The following is an 11,920-nucleotide window of genomic DNA, read 5'->3' on the forward strand; positions in this document are numbered from 1 at the left end:
TTAATCACTGTTAATCAAGGATTATTGACTTATAATTTAATGTGATTACGAAAGGGCCAACTGAGACAAGATTTAAGAGAATGTGCGGCTATTTATTTTGAATTTCAGCATGTGTTGCCGAAGCAACACAGCACCCACGCTCAGGAATACACCGCACCCGCGGTGCAATTCCAGTAGGGTAGCAATTTTTGGAAAAACTGAGACCTCACCCGCGGTGAGAACAATACCGCACCCGCGGTGCAGGACCGCACCCGCGGTGCGACGTGTTTTGCAAAAATTGTGACACCTCATGACATGCATGCAATGATATATATAGGGTAGGATGCTTTCGAAAATTCAGCAGAAAATCGAGAAAAGGTCTGAAGGAATTTGCTGAAAATCCTTACGCCTTTTGCGAGAAATCCGTCCGTCTGATTTTGAATCCGACTTCGGTATTGAGTTCCTGGCAACGTAGTCTACAACTGGACGTAAGTTTTACTACGTTTTGACATGTTTTAGAATTATGATATTGTCAGAATTGAATGGAACTCATATATGTTGTTCTTGACATGTTAGACATCGTAGAATCGAAGTCAGACTAAGAAACGGACTGATTATGGAATTGTTATGAATTTTTAGGGTATATTGATTTATACCAGACAGATTTGAATTGTGATTGGATTACGGATTGTATTGGATATGGGTTATGGATTGTAACTGTTATCTGGTGATATGGTATTGACGGGGATACTGAGTTTGTACCGTTATGCCGTTGATTTTGAATTAAATCAAGATTGATCAGATTGTTATTGAATTGAAAGGTATACTGATATATGATTATTGGTATAGTCATTGCCAGACAGATTGTGAGTTCAGGACTTTGACTGAACCAGAAACCGGCGAAAGAAAGGTATAAGTCAATGTGGTATTCGGAGATCGACTTGAGTCGGATTAGACTTGAGTTTCCCTAAATCACATACTTTACTTTATTGCATTGATATTTGCATTGATTTGACTGATGTACTTGTTATCTGGAATTATAGATAGCAGGTATCAGATGAGTTATCTTGTGACAGAAGTTCCTGATAGTGGTGGAATCGCCACGGGAACATTGCACGATGTCTCAAGATAATGATATTAGCGATAGAGCTACAGTCCATGACGGATAGGTCAGGACACCAGATGTTTGGTTATATCGAGTAATAGGAATTGGAATTCTTCTATTACGGAATTCGATATAGGAACACCATATTTGGTTATATCGAGTAATAGGAACGGAGTTCCTTCTATTACGGAATTCGATATAGGAATACCACATTTGGAAACCGGGATCCCTAGACTAGGATTGGGTCTAGTCTGAATTGTAGAATTGTAATTATGTTTCAGATCGTGATACAGATTACTGTTACCTGATTACATGCTTTATATTTGTTTATATGATTGCATGTTTCATTGATTTATACTGGGATTTATTCTCACCGGAAGTATCCGGCTGTTGTCTTGTCTGTATGTGTACATGACAACAGGTGGGACAGGATCAGGGTCCAGGAGATGAGGAGAGATCGTGATTAGAGTGGAGGCTCCGGACTTGGATTGTATATAGGGGTTAAACACTTGATAGTAGTTGTTGAACCCTAGTTTGTACTGATTTGTAGATGGTACATGACTTGTACTTTATTTTATACTGATATGTATATTAGCTTGATTTCACTACGTTCCGCATTTTAAAAAAAAAAATTTAGACCCAGTTTTTAATTGACCAATTAGTCCCAATGATGATTAAGAACTTGATTAGCGTCCGGGTCCCCACAAATATTTACATTAGTGTCCCTACGGCCTATTTCAGATAAAATCTTACAATATGAACATGAAGCTAGAACATACAAAAATGGCTGGTTAGCCTATTTTTCCTCCAAAGTCAACTTTTGGGTCGTCTTGGGGTTTGCATAAAGCCTTTGTTCTCTCCAGTTCTTCCTTTATTACTCGCTTTTCCGATCGGTGAACTCAACTGCCCGCTCAGTGTGTTTTTTTCCTGCCATATTCTAAGTGGCCTGAAGGCCTACTTCACGGTCTGTCACTGCACATGCAAACAACCAACTTATATAATGGCGGTACGGTCTACTTCACCATGATTTCTCGTAACATAAAAACATTGGAAATATCGACCGAATTCATATATAATAAATGGCCATAAGGCCGACTCCCTAGTGAAATAAATGGTCTTCCAAATAATGAAAGTGGCTTACTGTCCCACTTTCTCTGATCAATTTTATTGTTGACTCATAACAACAAATATTTATTTCAGTGGCCCTAAGGCCTACGTCACATGATATCTTGAAATAAGGAACTAAATATATACAAAAGTGGCCCCGAAGTCCAACTCCCCACTGAATATTAGCCTTCGTGTTTGCTTCACTCGCAAGCTTTTCCTACTTCTTCCCTCATACTTGGAAAATACGGCTTGAGATACTTGTCTTTTATGCATCTTTTGTGTGGATGGTCATCTAAGCTTGATAGACAATATGCATTTCCGTCTAACACCTTATGTACCTTGAATGGTCCCTCCCAATTGGGAGCCCATTTGCCCAGCTCCCTATCCTTTGTTCCTAATGGTAGTATGGCCTTCCACACTATTTCTCCTTCGTGGAAACTTTCTTGTTAACTCTTTTGTTGTAGATGTTAGAGTAGGTGCACGTCAAGCCAAGTGTTGGTCGAGTGTTCACAATGAAACTTTATGTATAAACAGTCTTTATTTTAATAATATTTGAAATTATTATTTTGGCACATCTTTATCTGTATACCCATGCTAGTTGCGTAGATAAAGTCCTTGAATATACAAATAGTCGAAAGAATATGAGATGCTCATATGATGAGTATCATGAAACTCAAATTTTGAATACTATATATTCTAAACAGTTCCTAATCAATTCAGCCGCCGCTAAGAAGGATATAGGCCGCTCGAGTTCGAGACTAGTATCTGCGATATGAGTACCATGTTTCATTGGTAGGGGACATTGTGATGTCCGAGCATGCAGATAGGTGCTCCTTGTAGAGTGCACTGAACAACCCTCCATAAAGGACTTTCCAAGTGGTTCTCACTTATCGAGTGGAAACGTCCTAGTTTATGGTTGTACACCATTAGTCCTTATGACCCGGGACAACATTGAGACTCTATGTGCTAGCATTACACTTTGACTTGTTTACCGACTCTCAAGGGGTCATCAGGTGGAAAGGTTGGGTGTTTTGTCGAAACATATAGGAGTCGATGCATTGTAGTCGGGGATTCACCGCTTACCTTCGGTTATGGATATCCTATGTGTATGTAGTATGAAATCTCTGATCAGATTATGGTGGTAATTGTGAAAGGGGTTTCATAGATTACACCATCGATGCAACTACGACATGACACATAGTATCGATTCATTGACAACTCTCGATATACCAATGGCTGTCGAATCGGTCGGGATATATGAGTTGAAGGGACCGTAATGTACGCTAACCATAATTTAATGGTTCTTGCAGGCACTATCATTTGATACCTAGGGAATCATGTAAGCGATGCTGCTAGGCATTTAAATGATTGGTTGGGTACTATCAGACTTGAGTTCTGACGTTTTTGTTATCAGGGAGTTGATAAGTAAGAATGGAGCAATTGGGGTATGCTCATATAAGGACATGTTTAGTCAGAATCACATGGAGATGTGAACCCACGGCTAGTTGTATCAATGAACCATTGAGGGCCACACAAGTACTAGATTTCTAGATCCCGTTGAGAAGTAAAATAATTCAATGTGTTGAACGGCTTATAAATGAGTTTATAAGCGTAAGGAAAAATAGAAGTATGACTTTTATGAGGGAAATGTAACTTTTAATTTGTGGAAGTGTTCCTAAATTAAAAGTTGGCCAAATAAATAATGTATTTGAAAATTGTGATTTTCATAAACATTACACAGACTAAATTAAATTAATTCAAGTGTTGAATTAATTAAACACTAGTGGACCTAGTAGAGTCAAAATAATTAAATTTCAAGTGTTGAATTAATTAAATAACATTGGGCCTTGTAGGGCCCAATTATAAATAATTATTAAACTAGTGGGCTTGAGTAAAATCAAGTAAAGTTTTAGATGGACTCAAATGTGTTTGAGACATTTAAATAAAGTCCATGGGCCTTGTCATAGTTACAAGCCCAGTCACATTGCATGCTTGGGAGGTGAAGAGTTGGGGAATAATTTTTATTAAAAAAATTGCATGGCATGCAAAATGTTGTCTCTACTTTTTCAACACCAAGAAAAATCTTCTCTTCCCTCCTTCACACACTACTTGGCCGAAAATTTGTGGTTTTTCTCCTTCATTTTTCTCTCCATTTTGTTCTTCAATTGTTGAAGAAAAACACTTACTTCTCATTGAAAAATCCTCTTATTTTTCTAGTTCAAAATAAGAGGAGTTCTAGCTAGTTGGTGGTGGGCCTAATTTGAAGAAAGGAGGAGGCTTGTAGATCTTCTTGCCATTCAAGAGCTAAGGTGTTTACACCTTAGATGGAGCCATCATCAATCTTGAGAAATTGATAGGTATATATCTAAACACACTATTAATGTCATAATTTTGGGTTTTGTATATGTTACATGCTAGTACAAGAGGTGCTCAAATTTTTCTTGTAAAAATCATAAATTTTGAACTTCTGTTGCGCATTCGGGCACCTAAAATCGATCCCTTTCAAGTGTTATCAGAGCTAAGGGTACTAGTTTGTGTAGCATATACATGATATTTGTAAGGCCCGAGAAATTAATCTGGTTAATCTGAAAAAATTTGGAAATGATTATTATAATCATAGATGATAATTGATGTGATTATAAACGAAACGGATCTGATCGGGAGAGCCGAAAGAAGAAATCACATTATGTGTGAAGTATAGGATTGGCGCACATGCGCGACATGTATCGGCGCACATGCGCGAAAAGTACAGAAGCATCGGCGCACATGCGCAAGATAAGGCGCGCATATGCGCGACCAGTCCAGAAGGATTGGCGCATATGCGCGACATAATTGGCGCACATGCGCGGACTGTACAGAATGGTTGGCACATATGCACGACTAAAATGGCGCATATGCGCGAGAAGACAATGCTAGTTTTTTTATAACTAGCGCATATGCGCACCGCGAAACGTGCAGAACATGCACAACGCCACTTGCCCTTGTATCATGCAATGTATGTATATATATATATATATATATCAACATGCGAAATCCTTCAGAAAAAGAAAGAAACGGAGGGGAAAAGCTCTAAGTCCTTACGTGCGGGAATTTGAACGTTACGCAAAATCCAGCCGTCAGAATTTGAATCAGAATTCAGTACCGAGTTTCTAGCGACGACAGCTACAACTGGACGTAAGTTTTGTTACATTTAGACATGTTTTGAATTTATGATATGGTCAGAATTGAATATGATTCCGATATAGTGTTTCTGCTACCGTAGGCATTATATAATTGAAGTCAGATTAAAGAACAGACCGTTTCTGTAATTGTTATGATTTTTGAAAGATATTAACTGAGATTCTATATCAGAATTGTGTTAGTATTCAGATTATGAGTTATATTGACACCGATTATGAGTTCCAGTATTATATTTGTGATGTTCAGAACTGACGGGGTTATTCAGATTGTATTGTTATGCCGTCAAAACATCATTTGATTTAGATTGATCAGATTCAGATATGATTTCGATTTTATTGTGATATCGATGACATGAATTGAATTGTATCCTGTTCAGATATTGATCAGATTATGTACTGAGTTAAGTATTGATCAGAACAGATTGTGTATTGAGTTATTCACTGATACAGGGTATTCGATATTGTCATTTCAGATTCGATATGGACAGATTTGAGTACAGGTCATCGTCTTCGTCAGACCGGCACGACAAAGGTATAATTCATGTGATATTCGGGAAGACACAACTCAAATAGATCCCATTTGAGTTTCCCAACAAAATCACATACTAGATTATTGTTATATTCTGATATGAATATGCTTTGTTTATATGCTGATATGCTACTGCTATGTTTATAGATTTATATGCATTGCATCTAAGATAGGAGAGTCTGACAGAAACAGTCAAACTTCTAGACGTTCGGTGGTATCACGGCTTAGGGGAATATTCACTCTCCTATTGTAGATGTGGATATAGATCAGACCGAAGTCTAGGAATAAGACGTACCGTCACCCCGATTGGAAAGTAGGTGATAGATCGTCTTATTCACAACGGGATCCCTAGAGGTATAGTTGAGTCGAGTCTGGACATGATTTGACTAGAACTGCATGTGTTTATGGATGTGGTATCATAGACTATGAAACCCATATTTATTGCTTTCAGTCATGATAGCATGTGTTTATGATTTGATTAAACTGCATGTTTATCTGAATTGAGTTGCATGCTTATTTTGATTTGATTTCATAGATTATGAAATCTATTACTTTTGGATATGATCATGATAGCATGTTTAATGATTTAGATTGTTTCTATACATGCTTACCATGTTTTATACTGGGATTTATTCTCACCGGAGTATCCGGCTGTTGTCTTGTTTTGTAAGTGTGCATGACAACAGGTGAGGCAAGATCGGGGTCGAGAAGATGATGAGAGAAGACGAGTTTAGCGTGGTGATTCCGGACTTGGATATGGATAGGTTTTATTACTTGAACTTTAGTAGTCGAACCTTAGATTAATTGAGAGACTATTGTACATTATTGTATTTTTGTACTGAAACATAGTTTTATACAGATATGTATATTACGTACATGTCATTACCTTCCGCACTTGTATTTTAAAAAGAAAAATTTTTAGACCCTGTTTTATCTGAATTGATAATTAAATCCCAAAGATAATTAAGAAAAGATCAGCGTCCGGGTCCCCACAATATTATATTGAGAACCTATTTTTAACCGCATGAGATGATTTTTTACAACAAAAACCAAGGCATATTTGGGCGATTTTTGGGCAGCAAGTTGCTGCCCATTTCGGGAAGCTTGGGCTGCCCGAAACGGGCAGCAAGGGCAGCACCCTTTGAAAAATAAAAAAAATTTGTTGGCCGGAATCCGGCGACGACGATGACGACTAGGGTTTTCAAAAGGTGTTTTGAAATATTAAAGTGTCATGGGCCTTGAGTTGTTGGGCCATTAGATGGCTAACATATTTGTGAATTTAAATGGGCCAAAATGTTTTTGGTGAAAAATGAATTTTTTGGGCCCTTAAGTTTAAATTTACAAAAGATGCAGATATTTTCTCATAAAATAAATAATTGAAGTTGGACTTTAATTATTTATAGTAAATTGTGATTTGCAAGAAATTCGGTTATAAATAAATTAATTAGAAAGTAGACAAAAGTGTTTGTACACTTTGTTAATTTAGCTTATAATCGTGGCGGTTAGTGATTGGATCAAGATATATAATATTGGATCAATTAATTATTGTGATAATTAATTGATGGTGTATGATATGTGATATTATGCATGAAGGATGATCAAAAGCCCAAGCCCAATTTGCTAGGTGTATACTAAGATATTTTGTGTTGAATGATTGTAATAATTATCAATTTATAAAGTGGGCTTGGTTTATAGCCCGTTCCCACCCCATGAGATGTATCCCTATTTGCCATGGATATTTATTTGTAAATATTAGTATAGTGGATGATCAAGATTGGAAGATGGTGGCCATGATGATTATGAAGATCGAAGACATGTAAATATTGGAAGCTAATGTAATAGTTGCATTTGCATCCCATGCATTTCCCTAGGATTGGACCTAGGCCCGTGTTTAGCTCACACGGGCCATTAGTATTGGGGCGATTGATCATCCTTGTTTTGTTTACAGTTTATAATATATGCATGATATGTTATAAATAATTAGTATGTGCGTTATTATTATGATGATAACAAAGTTGCATGAATCCGCCAAACATACGAACAAACATGGCGAGGTTTTAAATAAAATTAATGATGAGACCTTTCAAAATTAAAAACCTTCATTTTGAATAAGATTCAAAATTAATATCAAGCCCGAAAAGGAGAATTATAAATTTGTTTATAATTTTCATGCCTTCCATCGACAATGGGTGCATGATGAACGCTACCCATGCTCGGGGCTCAGCTCATATTATTCGGGGGTGGGGCCTGGGTGCCGGAAAGCTGTGACATCCATTGACATGGTGATGTGAACTAAGTGGAACTCCCATGATTTCGGCTCATATTATTGAGAGAATTCATGGCGACCGTCCATGAAGGTTCAACATCTCAAATGTGAGACAAAAGTTTACGTAGAGGGTTGCATAGAGATGCAATTGGAAACTACCTTTTAGGAATTGTGATTGGCTGATATTATTCGGGATCATAATTCGCTAATTGGACCTTGCGTACTTACTGAGGAAAGGAGTTTCCCATTTTCACTAGAGGGTAGTGAAAGATGTCAAAACAGTAGGAGTAAACATTTATAAAGTAAAAGTCCATACTTTATATCTTACTAAATATTTTAAAATAGTCATTAACATTTATCTGTTTACTTTTCAATACTTTTGACAATGTCTTCGATTCGCAATCCGCTATCTGTAATACTCGACAAACACGTATTAACCAGGCCTAATTACCTCAATTGGCTAAGAAATCAGAAAATCGTCTTGAATTCGGAAAAGATAGCGTATGCACTTACTGAGTCGCCCCCTGTTGAGGCTCCGACTGACTGCACTCCTGAGGAATTGCAGACTTACAAGGAACGGTGTGACCATGACTTGAAAGCCAAGTGTTATATGCAGGCTTCTATGAAAGATGAGAAGTCGGTTCTTTATGTGGGCTCTTCATCTGGTACGAAGACTGGTGTAAGGCTCGAGAAATTTATCCTGTTAATCCGAAATGATTTGGGGATAATTGATGTGATTATAGACGGAAAGGATTAGACCGGAAAAGACGGAAGAAAACACGAATTGTGTACGAGGACAGTACACCTCACGCATATGCACGACACTGATGCGCGCATATGCGCGAGATGGGCAGAACACCTCGCGCATATGCGCGAAGTATGGTCGCGCATATGCGCGAGTTGCGCAAAAAGGGTTGTGCGTGACCAGAAGGTCTCGCGCATATGCGCGGCTTGGGTGCGCGCATATGCACGAATAGTCCAGTGGCTGGATAAAGCTTCCGGCGCATATGCGCGGACTTTGGCCGCGCATATGCGTGCGACATGCAGAACAAGAACAATCCACTTGCCTTACATGTGCAACGCGTATATATATATATATATATATATATATATATATATATATACATACAAACGTGATTCAGTATTGGGAAGAAAGAAAGAAGGGAGAAACAGGGGCGAGGAAGTTTGCCAGAAATCCTTACGCCTTTATATTTTGATCCGTCCGTCAGATTTTTAATCTGACTACAATACCGAGTTCCTAGTGACGACATCTTCAACAGGACGTAAGTTTTGTTACGTTTAGATATCGTTTGAAATTATGATGTGGTCAGAATTGAATACGAATCATATATAGTGTTCATGATATAGTAGACATCGTATATTCGAAGTTAGATCGAAGAACAGACTGTTTATGTAATTGTTATGATTTTCGGAGTCGATTTAATTGAGATTCGATATCAGATTTGTATTGCTATTGAAATTATGAGTTGTACCGATATTGATTATGATTTCTGATATTATATATGCGATGTTGAGATTGACGGAGTTATTGAGATTGTATTGTTATACCGTCGAAACATCAGTGGGTAGATATTGATAAGATTCAGTAGTGACTTCGATTATATCGTGATATCATCGATATGGACTAGATTATATCTTGATTCGATATTGATCAGATTATGTCTTGATTTGCGTATTGATCAGAACATGCAGTGAAATGAGCTTATTGACATAGTCTATCCGATATTGTCATTTCAGATTGGATATGGAAAGATTTGATTTTGAGACTTCGACTTCATCAGACCGAGAAGATAAATGTATAAATTAATGTTGAGTTGGGATTGCACAACTCGAGTGAGGTTTGACTCGAGTTTCCCTAAATCACATACTATATTTTATTGAATTGTTATTTGCAATTGAATGTGATTGATATCTTTGGTCTATGGATGTATAGACAATGTATGTCTTGAGTCATAGGCGGATGTGCCTAGTTGTAGACATTTGATCTTGTGACAGAAGGGCCGGATAGTGAGGACTCGTCACTGGCCCATTGCACTTTGTCGCAGGATAGTGTATTGGTGAAAATGCCAAAGTCTGTGACGGATAGGTCAAGACTCCGGACGTTTGGCTATATCGGAGTTACTTCTACTACTGGTATTTGATATGGAAAGAGGCAAAGTCCGTGAATAAGAACATACCACCACCCCGATTGGGAGTGTAGGTGGGTGTATGTTCTTATTCCGATCGGGATCCCTATATTAGAACTGAATCGAGTCTGAGTCTAAGAATCACGGAGAGTGATTCATTGCTTGATATTGAATTATGTTCATGTTGATCGTACATGTTTAGAATATGAGTTATTCTTGATATTGATTCATGTTTAGGATTATAATACATGTGATGAATAATTGATTCATGTTTCTGATTTTGATACATGTTAGAAATATCCGTTATATGCTTTTGTATTGTTTTTATGATTGCATGTATACATGGTTTATACTGAGAATATAATTCTCACCGGAGTTATCCGGCTAATGTCTTGTTTGTATGTGTCCATGACAACAGGTGGGACAGGATCATGTTCAAGAAGAGAACAAGGCTGGACTAGATAGCGTGGAGATCCGGGCTCAGAAGTAAATTAGGATTCAGTACGGATATGTAGTTGAACCTAGTTGAATTCTCATAGACAATACAAGACTTGTATAAATATGTATTTCGAATTGATTCACATTACGTTTCCGCTTTGTATTTTAAAATTTTTTTAGACCCTATTTATCATAATTGATTGATTAATTTTAAGAATGATTAGAATTTAATTAGCGTTCGGGTCCCCACAACAGTTGGTATCAGAGCAATAGGTCAAGAACTGTAGGTTTTTGAGACCGAGATAGAAGTTAGTGAGCAGGGTAGATGGACTTTCTTTTCTTGCATGTGATTGCTAGCATGTGATTTAGTATAATGTTGAATTACATTGTGTGTGCTAGCATGATATTATGTTTTATGGCTTTTAAATACATGTTACCTGAATATCTGAGATGATTTAATAATATGTATTATTTGAAACTGGATCAGAACCAATTCTTGATCAGAGGTAAGCTGATCAGGAAGGGAGTGAGACGGATTTGTCTCATATGATTGCTGACTATTGTGATCATCAGATAATCCTCCTTTAAGAATTCCAAAATCAGGTGGTACTTCGGCTTATCGATGGATGTGTTCGAAACTCCAATGGAAATAATGTTGAAGAGGTTTCAGTCATTTCAACCGCCGATTTTGAAGGGTACTGAAACATCTGATGACTGTGAGGGTTGGCTGAATAATATTGAAGTGCTGTTTGATTCACTTGATTACCCAGATGAACGTCGAATTAGATTGATTGGGCATCAGCTATGTGAAGTAGCAAAGAATTGGTGGATTGCAACCAAATAAGCATTAGAACAGCAGGGTACCAGGATTACGTGGAAAAGTTTTACAGCTGAGTTTCATAAAAGATTCCTCCCAGTATCGTACCGACTAAATAAGAGTATAGAATTTATTAATTTGATACAGGTCCAGCTGAATATTGAAGAATACGTGGCAAAATTCTATACTTTACTGCGTTTTTCTCCTCAGGTGGCTGGAGATTATAAAGCTGTAGTTGATCAGTTTATCAGCGGATTGAATCCTGAAATATCGGCATTGTTAAATGTAGAACGACCCCAGTATTTTGCTGATGCCTTGAACCGGGCAAAGGGAGCTGAGGCAAGTTTGATTCA

The sequence above is a fragment of the Primulina eburnea genome, chromosome 17 (assembly GCF_022965805.1).
Source record: "Primulina eburnea isolate SZY01 chromosome 17, ASM2296580v1, whole genome shotgun sequence".
NCBI classification, from domain to species: domain Eukaryota; kingdom Viridiplantae; phylum Streptophyta; class Magnoliopsida; order Lamiales; family Gesneriaceae; genus Primulina; species Primulina eburnea.